The 14,764-nt window shown below is 41.3% G+C and overlaps 2 non-coding genes across 2 annotated transcripts; both read left to right on the plus strand.

Annotated features, from left to right (window-relative positions):
* Positions 1 to 6,665: 6,665 nt before the first annotated feature.
* On the plus strand, positions 6,666 to 6,736 carry QC761_0028380. The gene has a single exon. It is a non-coding gene; the product is annotated as a tRNA-OTHER (tRNA).
* A 129-nt stretch (positions 6,737 to 6,865) lies between these two features.
* Positions 6,866 to 6,936, plus strand: QC761_0028390. Its single transcript has one exon. It is a non-coding gene; the product is annotated as a tRNA-OTHER (tRNA).
* Positions 6,937 to 14,764: the final 7,828 nt, after the last annotated feature.

Consider the following 14,764-nt stretch of genomic DNA (forward strand, 5'->3'; position numbering starts at 1 on the left):
TAGGTATCTAGAATATCGGAAGGTACCTTAGTTTTAGTATATTATATACGGATATATAAAGTATTATTAAAGTAAGTTACTATACGGCTATTAACCGGTATATAAAGTAAATAAAAAGAGTAAAATATAGTTAATTAGGAAGATTATAGTTAAATAGGAAAAGGCCTAGTAGGAGGACCTAAACGACTACCTCTTATAAAAGGTTTAAGACCCGGTTAAATTAAAGGGTAACCTTTAGATTATATAGATTATACTAAGGTATGCGAGATACTACGTCGAGTATATAGAAGGTTGGAATATAGACGATAGCGTATATTTTTTAAAGGAAGTAATACTAGGATAGTACCTAAGCCTAGACTGCGCTATATATCTATAAAAGAAAGTTAAGCGATATTATTAAAATAAGGTATATAAGACTAAATAAAAGAACCGTGTCACAGTTAACCCAACGGCAGGCCGCGCAGTAGGTGGGGCGCGGGGCGTCCCCAGCCAATCATTAAGGGAACCAGGAGGCAGCCAATCAAGGCTGGCCAGGAGTGCTACGGCGCCAAGAGGCCTGAGCAGTCTGCAGGATGCAAGATGCTACGGGTGATCGAAGGCATAGCACGACGAGCACTCCGCAGGATGCAAAGTGCTATGAGTGATCGGGGCCGTAGCAGGGCGAGCACCTCAAGGCCCCGAGGTCTATATATACGGAGGAACTGGCTGGTATAGATAGACAGTTCCGCAGTATGCAATTTCAAGTTGTATTCACGGTATCTTGTGTTTATATTGAGACATCTTGTCGTATATTGTTTAGCTGTACCGAACCAGGATTATTCAGAAGTAGCCTTTAACCGGTATCCCTTTCAGAGATTCTGGATAGGGGTTCGTTATACGTTACATACTTACTTTAACTCTGTTACGGATAAATTAAAGGCGTCTTTTTACTACTATGGCCGGACTTAAGAACGTTTAGATGGGAGGCGTCCCGCCTAGCCCAAGCAGTGAGGGACCTACCACTACCAGCACTCGACCTACCGCAGAGTAGGTAATACGGCGTTTTAAGGAACTCGAGGACGAGGCTTAGTAGACTCGGGAGCAGATTATTGCTATATTAACCTTACTTAAGGTGGTACCTAAGTTCCCGGCACCGGAGCGCTATGGAGGAGGAAAGGCAGAGCTTAGAGGGTTCTTAATCTAGCTTAAGACCTATTTTTATTAATACCTAAACTAATTTACTAACGAAAAGTCGAAGGTTATTTTCGCGGCTATTAGACTTAAGGATAGGGCTCTTGCGTAGTTCGAGCCTATCCTCGATAATTACTACGAGGAAGAGCCGTCCGATTAAGAGAAGATTACCGTAGAATACTTCGAGAGCTACCGTGTCTTTAAGACTAAGCTTAAGGAGGTATTTGGGGAGTACGATGAGGTAAGGCGCGCGCAAGAGAGGCTCGCAAACCTACGTTAGACGTGCTTAGTAGCCGATTACGCGGCTCTATTTAAGATCGATAGCCTGCGTAGTACTATTAACGATGAGGGGTTAATATAGCTCTTCTATAATAGCCTTAAGGAAGAAGTAAAGGATGAGTTATATAAAGAGTCGAGGCCTAATACTATCGATAAATATATCGCTATAGCTATACGGATCGACGATCGATAGTTCTAGCGTCGTACGGAGAAGAAGGGCAATAACAGGGGTTACTACGGTAATAAAGGGCACTTTGGTAATAACCGTCCTAACGATAAGCGTAAGAGACGATACCCTAGCATTAGTTATTCCGGCATTATATATTTAGGACCGATGGATGTCGATGCTATATAGTAGTAGAAGCTATAAGGCCGAGGCTAGGGCAGGGATAACTTTAAATATTTTAACTATAGTAAGGTAGGATATTTTAAAAAGGACTATAGGATACCTAAGCGACTCGGCTAAAAGAAGGAGATCGCAGCTACTACTATATTAAAAGGACCGAGGGTTATAAAAGTAATAGCTATCGGGTATTAATAAGGCGGAGTGGTAGGATTAAAGGAAGACTTTAACTAGCACGCCGAATAAGAAGAAGCAGAGTTCCAGGAGCTGCGGGAAGTAGTAGAAAGGCTAAAGGCGGAGTACGAGGAAGGAGATCTTTAGATATAAGTATTGTAAGATTAATTAGCACGGATTACTATAGAAATTACTATGGAAGTTACTAAGGGCGATAGTCCTGCGTAAGGACCTACCAGGTGGACGATACCGAAGAGGCAGTACAGTAAGTATAGATTTACTATCTTATAAGATATATCGTGGCCTATAAAGCTCGTATATAAGAGCTAGAAAGAGTACTGGAAGGGCAAGAAGGTCGTTAGTATTGGGATCGCGAAGATACTAGAAGATATACTAATACCCACATAGTATATACCCTGTGAAGGAAATACGGTACAACTTTATCCCAGGCATCCGGAACATCGGAGAGTACCTTGGTTCCAGTGTATTATATACGGATGTGTGGAGCACCACTAGAGCAAGGCACTATACGGCCACTGGCCGGTACGCAAGGTGGGCAAGGAGGGCAAACCACAGCCGGTCAGAAAGACTATGGCTAGATAGGAAAAGGCCCAGCAGGAGGACCTAAATAACTACCTCTTATAGAAGGTTCAGGACCCGGTTGAACTGAAGGATAGCCTTCAGGTTATACAGATCGCACCAAGGCATGCGAGATACTGCGTCGAGTACGCAGAAGGTTGGGATACGGACGATAGCGTACGCTCTTTAAACGAAGTGGTACTAGGATGGTGCCCAAGCCCAGACTGCGCCATACATCTGCGGGAGAAGGTCAAGCGATATTATCAAGACAAGGCACATAAGACCAAGCAAAAGAACCGCTATCGGACGAGGATGCGAGAAAGTGCCAGGGAAGCAAGAGACGGAAGATGGGAGGAAGCCAGGCGGGCATGGTTGAAAGACTTCGTGTTACTAATTAACCCGGGGCAGGAGGACGCTCTTAAACGACACAACCGCTTAGGAAACGACTCGCGGCCCTTCGCGGGGGCCGTTAACCTTTAACGGACCACGAACGGTATTTTCGAAGGTATCGGCGTAAGGCGAAGGTATAGGACAACGACCCAAGGCTCATTAGCGAGGTCGCTATTGCACAGGGAGGAAGCAAAAGAGATAAACGCCTCTGGGTTACTACACGATAGAGGGATCTCCAGGCAGTGGCATTAGTAGACGGTGGTACAGAGACGAACCTAATTTCGCCACAGTTCGTACACCAGGCCCGGATACCATGGAAGAAAAAGAAGGAATGGATCGTTATACAAGGACCATTTCGTACGCAAAAGGTCCATAGGGAAACACTACCCCTGGACATTATAGTTAAAGGAAAAACAACTTTAATTATATTCGATATTATAGATATAGGACCCTCGAAGGATATAATCTTAGGGTAACTATAGTATAAAGACTATAATCTAGACATTGATTGGAGGGATGGTGGCTACTTACGACCAAGAGAACCTTAGAAGTATCTAGCTAACGATAGGAGATTAGGAGCACGGACGGAGCAAAGTATAGGACAAGCACCTTCCACGGCACTACCGTAAGGAGCCTAAGAAGTAATAGTGTACTTTATCGATACAGGCGGTAAGATCGAAGAAGTAGGGTTAACGACGTTGGTGGAGATATCGGAGGTTAATAAATACGCCTACTATAATAACGTAGAGAAAGGCAAGAAAAAGGCGGTACCGGTGGAATATTAAGGACACCCAGCTTTTATAGCCAAGTATTTGGAGGGGCTTCCAGAGCGAGGGCCGTGGGACCACGAGATCAAGTTAAAAGAGGGAGCTAAATTACGGCTATTTAAGGTATACTACACTAACGATAAGCAGAGTAAGGAGCTACGGAAGTATTTGGACGAGAATTTGAAGAGAAGCTATATCAGGGAATCCACATCGCCAGCAAAATACCCCGTTTTCTTCGTACTAAAGAAGGACGGTAGCTTACGACTATATATAAATTACTAGCAGCTAAATAACGAGACAGTAAAAAACAGTTACCCACTACCGTTAATATCCAGGTTACAGAGTTAACTAGCCGGGGCGCGATACTTCATACGCTTGGATATGCCTGTCGGGTACGCCCATATACGGATCAAAGAAGGAGACGAATGGAAGACAGCGTTTCGTACGCCCTATGGTCATTTCGAGTATCTCGTAATGCCATTTGGGCTAACCAATGCGCCCGCGACGTTCCAATCTCTCGTTGACCATACGATACGGAAATACCTCGACAAGACAGCAGTGTGCTATCTCGACGACGTTCTCATCTACTCACGCACTCTAGAGGAGCATAAGCGGCACGTACGAGAGATACTCGACGCGCTACACGGAGCCGGACTCTCAGTTAATAAGGAGAAGAGCGAGTTCCACGTACAAAAGACAGTATATCTGGGATACTTGATATCGCTAGGTGAGGTTCGTATGGAACCTGGGAAAATTGCGGCAGTCAAGGACTGGCCTACGCCGCAGTCACAAATATACGTTAGGGAATTCTTGGGGTTTACGAACTTCTACCGGATATTTATTCGAGGGTACGTAGGCATCGCGAGGCCTCTTAACCACTTGACTAAGAAGGACGTGGAGTTCCGGTGGGGGTAGGAAGAAGAGCAGGCCTTCCAGGAGCTAAAAGAGGCTATTTTGAAGGACCCGGTACTTAAACTGCCAGACCCTAGTCGACTATTTAAGGTCGAGGCGGATATATTAGACTATACGATCGGTAGGTAATTAGAATAGCGAAATAACGATAGTAAGCTATACCTAGTAGCCTTCTTTTCGAAGAAGCTTAAGGAAGTACGTTAAAACTACCTAATCTATAATAAAGAGCTACTCGCTATTATCGAAGCGTTCGAGGAGTGGAGGCTATACCTTAGTGGCACTAAGTACGAAGTATAGGTCTATACGGATTATAAGAACCTACGGTACTTTACTACTACGAAGGTCCTTAACGCGCGGCAGATACAATGGTTAGAGTTTCTCTCGGAATTTAATTTCTAGATTAACTATAAGAAGGGATCGGAGAACGCTAGGGCAGACGCACTTAGCAGGCGTGCCGACCACCATAAGGATGCACCCAGGGAGTTACTACCACTACTTAAAGAGGCGCCTAATAGTATTCTCAAGTATCTACTATAGCCGTGGATGGAGTGTTGCGTAGTGTATCGGGAAAGGGCTATTTCTAGCAAATACTAAGGGGAGTTGGGTAACGATATTACGGAGCAATACTAGCAGGAAGAACTAGAGCTATAGGGCATCTAAAAAGATAGCTAGGGAAGGCTGTGGTATAAGAATCGAGCGTACGTGAAGCCAGGTGATAGGATAATACTGGTGATAGATATTCACGTATCGAAGCTCGGAGGATACATAGGTATCGTAAAGACTATGGAAAAGATTAAGTAGCACTTTAACTGGCCGAGGATCAAGGACAACGTTAAGGAAGCTATCTAGTTATACTATACGTGCGAGAGAACGAGGGTTGCGAGGCATAAGCCTTATGGATTTCTAGAGCTATTATTAATAGCGGAGCGGCCATAGAGCTTAGTTATTATAGACTTCATTATTAAATTACTAAAGTCTAAGAACACGGTAACCGGCGTTAAGTACGATAGTATATTAACGGTAGTCGATAGGCTCACTAAGTGGGCATACTTTTTACTATATAAGGAAACTTGGTCGGCAAAGTAACTGGCGGACGTAATACTACGGCATATTATAGTAACATATATATAGCTAAAGGAATTTATTACGGATCGCGATACTAAGTTCGTATCGAAGTTTTAAAGAGCGTTAATAACGAGGCTAGGGGTAGTAAGTAAGGCGTTATCGGCCTACTACCCTCAGACAGACGGTCAGACGGAGCGGCTTAACCAGATCGTGGAATAATACCTACGGAATTATATTAATTTCGAGTAGGACGATTGGGTTAAACTGTTACTTACGGTATAGCTAGCGTATAATATATCGCTAATAGAGACCACGAAAGTTATACCTTTCTTCGCGAATTTCAGCTACGAGGCAGACCTACGGCAAGGGCCTACCGTTGAGGTGCCCAGGGCCGGAGTTAAGGTAGATAAGATACATATGCTCCACGGCAAGCTTAAATAAGAACTGGAGTTTGTAAGGGAAAGGATACGGAAATACTATAATACTAAAAGGCTCGAGGAACCTCGCCTTAAGGGGGGAAATATAGTATTCCTTTCCATACGCAATTTACGTACTAAAAGACCTAGTAAGAAGCTGGACCACAGGCGAGTGGGCCCGTTTAAGGTCAAAAGGAAGATATCGGAGACGGCATTCGAACTGGAGCTACCCCGTACGATGCGTCTACGGTCACATACCTTTCACATCTCACTTCTGGAGCCCGTACCACCGGCAAGTAAGGCCAATATATAGGCCGTGGCGGAGGACGAAGAAGAGGAGTATAATGTAGAAGAGATACTGGATTCACGGTTTAACAGAGGCCAATTGGAGTATTTGGTTAGTTGGTTAGGATATCCGGCTATAGACAACTCGTGGGAGCCACAGGTACACCTTAACTGCCCAGAGAAGCTAAAAGAATTCCACTAGCGATATTTAAACCGGCCAAAACCTAAATAGGCAAAATAGATCCGGGCGTAAGAGGACCCGACCGGGCCCTCTTAAGCCTGGAAGAACCTTAGTAGGAGTCGAACCTGCGCCTCCGACAGGGTAATCGGCGTACTACACGCTATACTACAAGGTTGGAAGGTAGGAAGGAATCCAGGCCCAACTAGCGTTACACACCCCCACCACCGCAAGAAAACGTACCACCGGCGGACGACAAAAAGCTGGCCTTAGCTCACAGCCAGATGGCTATAAGACAAAGCCAGGAGAACCTCGGCAGGATTCGAACCTGCGCCTCCGGCAGAGTAGTCGGCGTGCTACACGCTACACCACGAGGTTAGAAGTAGTGAGGGGACCCAGGTATATCAAGCGCTATGCGCCTCAACCACTTTGGGAGGTGGAAGGCGTGCCGCTAGCGGCATCCTACGCGGTCAGGAAGGAAGGACCGGCCACACCGGGATCAAAGGAAAGGTCGGTAGGCCAGTCGAGGCCTAAGGCAGGATCCAGGAAAGAGAAGGCCGAGGCAGGAGCAGTAGTAGAAGAAGAAGCAACGGAGGTATCCGCTACCGGCGGGCCATGCGGGGTAGCAGGCCGCGCGGAAAACTCTCTCTCTTCCTCCTTAAGGAGACGAGATTCGCGACGAAAGGCAGCAAGGGCTCGCACCTCGAGGGCACGCGATTGTGCCTCGAGACGAAGGAGCTTACTTAAGGTAGCCTGCTTTTCGGCGTCCAGGCGCTCTTTCTCCTTGATGAGAGGACGGACTATAGGGTCAGCGAGGAAGCGTACGGTAGCCCAGGGGAGGACTCACGATCCACGCCATAAACATCACAGTGGGAGCGACTCGACTTGACACACGGGAGGCATCGGTCGTATCGAGAGGAAGCCACGTACTTAAGGCTATTCTCTTTACAATAGGTACACTCGGGCATGATAAGGCCGAACTTCTTAAGGAAAAGTACTTGATTACGGCGACGGTCGGTACTCGTACGAGCGGGTTTCTTTACACGGTTAGACATGACGGTAGGATAAAAGAGGAGGAAAATTTACTGTAGGGATATTGCAGGAAAAGGGGATCCAGGACTATTTCAGGAATACGGTCGCCGGGGCGTCGACCTGGGAGGAGGGGCATCATGTTACAGTTAACCCAACGGCAGGCCGCGCAGTAGGTGGGGCGCGGGACGTCCCCAGCCAATCATTAAGGGAACTAGGAGGCAGCCAATCAAGGCTGGCCAGGAGTGCTACGGCGCCAAGAGGCCTGAGCAGTCTGCAGGATGTAAGATGCTACGGGTGATCGAAGGCATAGCACGACGAGCACTCCGCAGGATGCAAAGTGCTATGAGTGATCGGGGCCGTAGCAGGGCGAGCACCTCAAGGCCCCGAGGTCTATATATACGGAGGAACTGGCTGGTGTAGATAGACAGTTCCGCAGTATGCAATTTCAAGTTGTATTCACGGTATCTTGTGTTTACATTGAGACATCTTGTCGTACACTGTTTAGCTGTACCGAACCAGGATTATTCAGAAGTAGCCTTCAACCGGTATCCCTTTCAGAGGTTCTGGATAGGGGTTCGTCATAAACCGCTATCGGACGAGGATACGAGAAAGTATTAGGGAAGTAAGAGACGGAAAATAGGAGGAAGTTAGGCGGGTATAATTAAAAGACTTTATATTACTAATTAATCCGGAGTAAAAGGACGCTTTTAAATAATATAATTGCTTAGGAAACGATTCGCGGCCCTTCGTAAGGGCCGTTAACCTCTAATAGACTACGAACGGTATTTTTAAAAGCATTAACGTAAAATAAAGATATAGAATAACGACCTAAGGCTTATTAACGAAGTCGCTACTATATAAGGAAAAAATAAGAGAGATAAACGCCTCTAGGTTACTATACGATAGAGGGATCTCTAGGCAGTAACATTAATAAACGAAAGTACGGAAACGAACCTAATTTCGTTATAGTTCGTACATTAGGCCCGGATACTATAGAAGAAAAAGAAGGAATGGATCGTTATATAAGGACCATTTCGTACGCAAAAGGTCTATAGGGAAACACTACCCCTGGATATTATAGTCGAAAGAAAAATAACCTTAGTTATATTTAATATTATAAATATAGGACCCTCGAAGGATATAATTTTAAAGTAACTATAGTATAAAAACTATAACTTAAATATCGATTAGAGGGATAATAGTTATTTACGACTAAAAGAACTTTAAAAGTATTTAGCTAATAATGGAAGATTAAGAGTACGTACGGAGTAAAGTGCGGGATAAGTACCCTCCACGGTACTACTGTAAGGAGCCTAAGAAGTAATGGTATACTCTATCGATATAGGCGGTAAGATCGAAGAAGTAAGGTTAACGACGTTAGTAAAGATATCGGAGGTTAATAAATATATTTATTATAATAATATAAAAAAGGGTGAGAAAAAGGCGGTACTAGTAAAATATTAAAGATACTTAGCCTTTACGGCTAAATATTTAGAGGGGCTTTTAGAGCGAGGGCCGTAGGATTATAAGATTAAGTTAAAAGAGGGAGCTAAACTACGGCTATTTAAAGTATATTATATTAACGATAAGTAGAGTAAAGAGCTATAGAAATATTTAAATAAAAATTTAAAGAAAGATTATATTAAAGAGTTTATATTACTAGTAGGATACCCTATTTTCTTCGTACCGAAAAAGGATAATAGCTTACGACTATATATAGATTACCGGCAGCTAAATAACGAAACGGTAAAAAATAGTTACCCGCTACTATTAATATTTAAGTTACGGAATTAACTAGTAGGGGCGCGATACTTTATACGCTTAAATATACCTATTAGGTACGCCTATATATAGATTAAAGAAGGAGACGAATGGAAAATAGCGTTTCGTACGCCCTATAGTTATTTCGAATATCTCGTAATACTATTTAGGCTAACTAATATACCCGCGATATTCTAATCTCTCGTTAACTATACGATACGGAAATACCTCGATAAGATAGTAATATACTATTTCGACGACGTTTTTATTTACTTACGTACTCTAGAGGAGTATAAGCGGCACGTACGAGAGATACTCGACGCGCTATACGGAGCCGGACTCTTAGTTAATAAGGAGAAAAGCGAGTTTTATATATAAAAAATAGTATATTTAAAATACTTAATATCGTTAGGCGAGGTTTATATAGAACCTAAGAAAATTACGGTAGTTAGGGACTAGCCTACGCTATAGTTATAGATATACGTTAGGGAATTCTTAAGGTTTATAAATTTCTACCGGATATTTATTCGAGGGTACGTAAGTATCGCGAGGCCTTTTAACTATTTAATTAAGAAGGATATAGAGTTTCGGTAAGGGTAAGAAGAAAAGTAGGCCTTTTAGGAGCTAAAAGAGGCTATTTTAAAGGACCTAGTACTTAAACTATTAAACCCTAATCGATTATTTAAGGTCGAGGCGGATATATTAAACTATACGATCGGTAGGTAATTAGGATAGAAAGATAATAATAATAAGTTATACCCGATAATTTTTTTTTTAAAAAAGTTCGAGGAAATATATTAAAACTATTTAATTTATAATAAAAAGCTACTCGCTATTATCGAAACGTTCGAGAAGTAAAAACTATACTTTAGTAATATTAAGTATAAAGTATAGGTCTATACGGATTATAAAAACCTACGGTACTTTATTACTACGAAGGTCTTTAATGCGCGGTAAATACGATAATTAAAATTTCTTTTAGAATTTAATTTTTAAATTAACTATAAGAAGGGATCGGAGAACGCTAGGGCAAATATACTTAGCCGGCGTACCGACCACTATAAAAATATACTTAAAGAGTTATTATTATTATTTAAAGAAACGCTTAATAATACTCTTAAGTATCTACTATAGCCGTAAATAAAGTATTACGTAGTATATTAGGAAAAAACTACTTTTAATAAATACTAAAGGAAGTTAGGTACCAATATTATAAAGTAATACTAGTAGGAAAAGCTAAAGCTATAGGGTATTTAGAAAGATAGCTAGGGAAGGCTATAGTATAGGAATCGGGCGTACGTGAAGTAAAGTAATCGGACGATACTAATAATAAATATTTATATATCGAAGCTCGGAGGATATATAGGTATTGCTAAAACTATAGAAAAGATTAAGTAGTATTTTGACTAGTCGAGGATTAAAGACGATATTAAGGAAGTTATTTAGTTATACTATACGTGTAAGAGAATAAGGGTTATAAAGTATAAACCTTACGGATTTTTAAAATTATTATTAATAGCGGAACGGCTATAAAGTTTAATTATTATAAACTTTATTATTAAATTATTAGAATTTAAAGATACGGTAACCGGCATTAAATATAATAGTATATTAACGGTAATTAATAAATTTACTAAATAAATATACTTTTTATTATATAAGGAGATTTAATTAGTAAAGTAATTAGCGGACGTAGTACTACGGTATATTATAATAATATATATATAACTAAAGGAGTTTATTACGGATCGTAATATTAAATTCGTATTGAAATTTTAGAAAGCGTTAATAACGAGGTTAGGGGTAGTAAGTAAGGTATTATCGGTTTATTACTTTTAAATAAACGGTTAAATAGAGCGGCTTAATTAAATCGTAAAATAATATTTATAGAATTATATTAATTTCGAGTAAAACGATTAAGTTAAATTATTATTTACGGTATAACTAGCGTATAATATATTATTAATAAAGATTATAAAAGTTATACCTTTCTTCGCGAATTTCGGCTACGAGGCAAACCTACGGTAAGGGCCTACCGTTAAGGTACTTAGGGCCGGAATTAAGGTAAATAAAATATATATATTTTATAATAAACTTAAGTAAAAATTAAAATTTATAAAGGAAAGGATATAGAAATACTATAATACTGAAAGGCTTAAAGGACTTTACTTTAAAGGGGGAAATATAATATTCCTTTCTATACGTAATTTACGTACTAAAAGACCTAGTAAGAAACTGGACTATAGGCGAGTAGGCCCGTTTAAGGTTAAAAGGAAGATATCGGAGACGGTATTCGAACTGGAGCTACCCCGTACGATACGTCTATAGTTATATACCTTTTATATCTTACTTCTGGAGCCCGCACTACCGGTAAATAAGGCCAATATATAGGCCGTAGCGGAGGACGAAGAAGAGGAGTATAATATAGAAAAGATATTAGATTTACGGTTTAATAAAGGCTAATTAAAGTATTTAATTAGTTAATTAAGATATTTAACTATAGATAATTCGTGGGAGCTATAGGTATACCTTAATTACTTAAAGAAGTTAAAAGAATTCTATTAATAATATTTAAACCGGCCAAAACTTAAATAAGTAAAAATAGATCCGGGCGTAAAAAGACCTGACCGGGCCCTCTTAAGCCTGGAAGAACCTTAATAGGAGTCGAATTTGCGCCTCCGATAGGGTAATTAACGTACTATACGCTATACTATAAGGTTAGAAGGTAGGAAGGAATCTAAGCCTAATTAGTATTATATACCCCTATTACCGTAAGAAAACGTACTACCGGCGGACAATAAAAAGCTAGCCTTAGCTTATAGCCAAATAACTATAAAATAAAGCTAAAAAAACTTTAGTAAGATTCGAACCTGCGCCTCTAGCAGAGTAGTTGGCGTGCTATACGCTATATTACGAGGTTAGAAGTGGTAAAGGGACCTAGGTATATTAAGCGCTACGCGCCTTAATTACTTTAGGAAGTGGAAAGCGTGCCGCTAGCGGTATCTTATACGGTTAAGAAGGAAGGACCGGCTATATCGGGATTAAAGGAAAGGTCGGTAAGCTAGTCGAGGCCTAAGGCAGGATCTAGGAAAGAGAAGGCTGAGGCAAGAGTAGTAGTGGAAGAAGAGGTAACGGAGGTATCCGCTACCGGCGGGCCATACGGGGTAGCAAGCTACGCGGAAAACTCTCTCTCTTCCTCCTTAAGGAGACGAGATTCGCGACGAAAAGTAATAAAGGCTCGCACCTCGAGGGTACGCGATTATGCCTCGAGACGAAGGAGCTTATTTAAGGTAGCCTACTTTTTAGCGTTTAGGCGCTCTTTCTCCTTAATAAAAGGACGGACTATAAGGTTAGCGAAGAAATATACGGTAGCCTAGAGAAGGACTTACGATCTACGCTATAAATATTATAGTAAGAGCGACTCGACTTAATATACGGAAAGTATCGGTCGTATCGAAAGGAAACCACGCACTTAAGGTTATTCTCTTTATAATAAGTACACTTGGGTATAATAAGGCCGAACTTCTTAAGGAAAAGTACTTAATCACGGCGACGGTCGGTACTCGTACGAGCGGGTTTCTTTACACGGTTAGACATAACGGTAGGATAAAAGAGGAGGAAAACTTACTGTAGGGATATTATAGGAAAAGGGGATCCAGGACTATTTTAGGAATACGGTCGTTAGGGTATCGACCTAGGAGGAGGGGCATTATATTACAATTAACCTAACGGCAGGCCGCGTAGTATGTGGGGCGCGGGGCGTTCCCAGCTAATCATTAAGGAAACCAGGAGGCAACTAATTAAGGCTGGCCAGAAGTGCTACGGCGCCAAGAGGCCTGAGTAGTCTGCAGGATGCAAGATACTACGGGTGATCGAAGGTATAGCACGATGAGCACTTCGCAGGATACAAAGTGCTAGGAGTGATCGGGGCCGTAGTAGGGCGAGCACCTCAGGGCCCCGAGGTCTATATATACGGAGGAACTGGCTGGTGTAGATAGACAGTTCCGCAGTATGCAATTTCAAGTTGTATTCACGGTATCTTGTATTTACATTGAGACATCTTGTCGTACACTGTTTAGCTGTACCGAACCAGGATTATTTAGAAGCAGCCTTCAACCGGTATTCCTTTCAGAGGTTCTGGATAGGGGTTCGTCATAAAATATACTTTAATTACTTAGAAAAGTTAAAAGAATTCTATTAGTAATATTTAAACCGGTTAAAACTTAAATAAGTAAAAATAAATCTAGACGTAAAAGGACCCGACCGGGCCCTTTTAAGCTTAGAAAAACCTTAATAAAAGTTAAACCTACGCCCCTAATAGGATAATCGGCGTACTATATATTATACTATAAAGTTAAAAAATAAAAAGGAATTTAAACCTAACTAATATTATATACCCTTACTACCGTAAAAAAACGTATTACCGGCGGATAATAAAAATAAATCTAAGCTTAAAAGACCTTTATTGGATATTTTTAAACTTAAAAGAACTTTAGTAAGAGTCGAACTTACGCCTCCGGTAAAGTAATCGGCGTATTATACGTTATACTACGAGGTTAGAAGGTATAAGGAAGACTAAATATAAATAACGTTACGCGCTTTAATTACTTTAAGAAATAGAAAGCGTGCTGCTAGCGGTATTCTGCGCGGTTAAAAAGGAAAGACCGGCTATACCGGGATTAAAAGAAAAGTCGGTAAGCTAATCGAGGCCTAAAGTAGGATCTAAGAAAGAAAGGTTAGAGGGTACGGCGGCGGGAAACTCCGTCGTGTAACGATTCGAAAGATCCGGAGAAGCGGGGGCTGGAAGAAAGGGAGTATTATTAAATAATAAAGTAATTAGCGCGGTTTCCTCCCGCTTAACGTACTCCAGCTTTTTTATATTATTAAGGTTACGAGAGACGGCTGTAATTATTCGCTTAAACTATAGTTATTTCTATAAACGTAAGCGGTTAATCTTCTAATTTAGGGCGGTACGTTAAGACTCGGCTTTTATTATTTCCGTCTCTAATTAATCGTACTGGGAGATAACCTTGCGGAGCTATTGGACGGATAACCTACGAGCGTTATAAAGGGACTAGTTATACTATATATAAGTAGCGTAATGTTCGGAAATTAAAGGAGAGATTTTATAAGAGAGGCTACGTCTTTCGTAGAAGGAATAGGTATGTTTTATAATAGTGGTAAACCGTAAGACTATAGTAAATAATTCGTTATAATTCGCTATTTTCGTATGCGGAGGTTTAATACCCGATCGCGTTTTACTTATACAGTTAAATATATTAAAGCGTAAAGAATAAAGGAAAGAGGAGGAAAATTTATAAGTATTAGCGGACGAAGGAGAGTAGGCTAAGCCGACGGGACTTTAGCCTGGGAGGGGGAGCGTCGTGTTACGGCTTGACACTTAGTGAGGCGC

The sequence above is a fragment of the Podospora bellae-mahoneyi genome, assembly GCF_035222275.1.
Source record: "Podospora bellae-mahoneyi strain CBS 112042 chromosome 1 map unlocalized CBS112042p_1.2, whole genome shotgun sequence".
NCBI lineage: Eukaryota > Fungi > Ascomycota > Sordariomycetes > Sordariales > Podosporaceae > Podospora > Podospora bellae-mahoneyi.